Genomic DNA, 2,795 nt, shown 5'->3' with positions numbered 1-2,795 from the left:
ATCACATCCCAGTGAGGATGGTTTCAGGGTTAAAAACTGAGGAAGTAGAAACAGTAGAAACAGTAGAAATAGTAGAGTCTGAGACTGTAGAAACAGTAGAGTCTGAGACCGTAGAAACAGTAGTCTGAGACCGTAGAAACAGTAGTCTGAGACTGTAGAAACAGTAGTCTGAGACTGTAGAAACAGTAGAAACAGTAGAGTCTGAGACTATAGAAACAGTAGAGTCTGAGACTGTAGAAACAGTAGAGTCTGAGTCTGTAGAAACAGTAGAGTCTGAGACTGTAGAAACAGTAGAGTCTGAGACTGTAGAAACAGTAGAGTCTGAGACTGTAGAAACAGAGTCTGAGACTGTAGAAACAGAGTCTGAGACTGTAGAAACAGTCGTCTGAGACCGTAGAAACAGTAGTCTGAGACCGTAGAAACAGTAGTCTGAGACCGTAGAAACAGTAGTCTGAGACTGTAGAAACAGTAGAGTCTGAGACTGTAGAAACAGTAGAGTCTGAGACTGTAGAAACAGTAGAGTCTGAGTCTGTAGAAACAGTAGAGTCTGAGACTGTAGAAACAGTCGTCTGAGACCGTAGAAACAGTAGTCTGAGACCGTAGAAACAGTAGTCTGAGACTGTAGAAACAGTAGAGTCTGAGACTGTAGAAACAGTAGAGTCTGAGACTGTAGAAACAGTAGAGTCTGAGACTGTAGAAACAGTAGAGTCTGAGACTGTAGAAACAGTAGAGTCTGAGACTGTAGAAACAGTAGTCTGAGACTGTAGAAACAGTAGTCTGAGACTGTAGAAACAGTAGAGTCTGAGACTGTAGAAACAGTAGAGTCTGAGACTGTAGAAACAGTAGAGTCTGAGACTGTAGAAACAGTAGAGTCTGAGACTGTAGAAACAGTAGAGTCTGAGACTGTAGAAACAGTAGAGTGAGACTGTAGAAACAGTAGAGTCTGAGACTGTAGAAACAGTAGAGTCTAAGACTGTAGAAACAGTAGAGTCTGAGACTGTAGAAACAGTAGAGTCTGAGACTGTAGAAACAGTAGAGTCTGAGACTGTAGAAACAGTAGTCAGACTGTAGAAACAGTAGAGTCTGAGACTGTAGAAACAGTAGTCTGAGACTGTAGAAATAGTAGAAACAGTAGTCTGAGACTGTAGAAACAGTAGAGTCTGAGACTGTGGAAACAGTAGTCTGAGACTGTAGAAACAGTAGAAACAGTAGAGTCTGAGACTATAGAAACAGTAGAGTCTGAGACTGTAGAAACAGTAGTCTGAGACTGTAGAAACAGTAGAGTCTGAGTCTGTAGAAACAGTAGAGTCTGAGACTGTAGAAACAGTAGAGTCTGAGACTGTAGAAACAGAGTCTGAGACTGTAGAAACAGTTTAGTCTGAGACTGTAGAAACAGTTTAGTGTGAGACTGTAGAAACAGAGTCTGAGACTGTAGAAACAGTAGTCTGAGACTGTAGAAACAGTAGAGTCTGAGTCTGTAGAAACAGTAGAGTCTGAGACTGTAGAAACAGTAGAGTCTGAGACTGTAGAAACAGAGTCTGAGACTGTAGAAACAGAGTCTGAGACTGTAGAAACATAGTCTGAGACTGTAGAAACAGTCGTCTGAGACCGTAGAAACAGTAGAGTCTGAGACTGTAGAAACAGTAGAGTCTGAGACTGTAGAAACAGTAGAGTCTGAGACTGTAGAAACAGAGTCTGAGACCGTAGAAACAGTAGAGTCTGAGTCTGTAGAAACAGTTGTCTGAGACTGTAGAAACAGTTTAGTCTGAGACTGTAGAAACAGTAGTCTGAGACTGTAGAAACAGTTGTCTGAGACTGTAGAAACAGTTTAGTCTGAGACTGTAGAAACAGTTTAGTGTGAGACTGTAGAAACAGTAGAAACAGTTTAGTGTGAGACTGTAGAAAGAGTAGAAACAGTTTAGTGTGAGACTGTAGAAACAGAGTCTGAGACTGTAGAAACAGTTGTCTGAGACTGTAGAAACAGTTTAGTCTGAGACTGTAGAAACAGTTTAGTGTGAGACTGTAGAAACAGTAGAAACAGTTTAGTGTGAGACTGTAGAAACAGTAGAAACAGTTTAGTGTGAGACTGTAGAAAGAGTAGAAACATAGTTCTTGAAATTTTCCAGATTGACTGACCTTCATGTCTTAAAGTAATGATGGACTGTTGTTTCTGTTCTTGCCATAATGTGGACTTGGGTCTTTTACCAAATAGGGCTATCTTCTTTATACCACCCCTACGTTGTCACAACACAACTGATTGGCTCAAACGCATTAAGAAGGAAAGATATTCCACAAATTAACAAGGCACACATGTTAATTGAAATGTATTCCAGGTGACTACCTCATGAAGCTGGTTGAGAGAATGTCAAGAGTGTGCAAAACTGTCATCAAGTCCAAGGGTGGCTACTTTGAAGAATCTCAAATATAAAATATATTTTGATTTGTTTAACACTTTTTTGGTTACTACATGATTCCATATGTGTTATTTCATAGTTTTTATGTCTTCACTATTATTCTACAATGTAGAAAATAGTAAAAAATAAAGAAAAACCCTGGAGTGAGTAGTTGTGTCCAAACCTTCGACTGGTACTATATTTGATCAGGTTACTTTTCAAAACGATAGAAAAGCAGGTAGACTTTGCGTTGAGGGCAGGTAGATACCAGATATGTGATAGCATGATCAGTTGAAGGCATTCAGTTGTACAACTGACTAGGTATCCCCCTTTCCCTTAATTGTAAATAACTGCATCGACTGTACTGAAAACAAAAGCAACAATGCACTATTAGAGAGTACT

This window comes from Oncorhynchus clarkii, chromosome 7 (genome assembly GCF_045791955.1).
Source record: "Oncorhynchus clarkii lewisi isolate Uvic-CL-2024 chromosome 7, UVic_Ocla_1.0, whole genome shotgun sequence".
Lineage (NCBI taxonomy): Eukaryota > Metazoa > Chordata > Actinopteri > Salmoniformes > Salmonidae > Oncorhynchus > Oncorhynchus clarkii.
The sequence above is the reverse complement of the archived record's forward strand: the minus strand, read 5'-3'. Positions refer to the sequence as shown.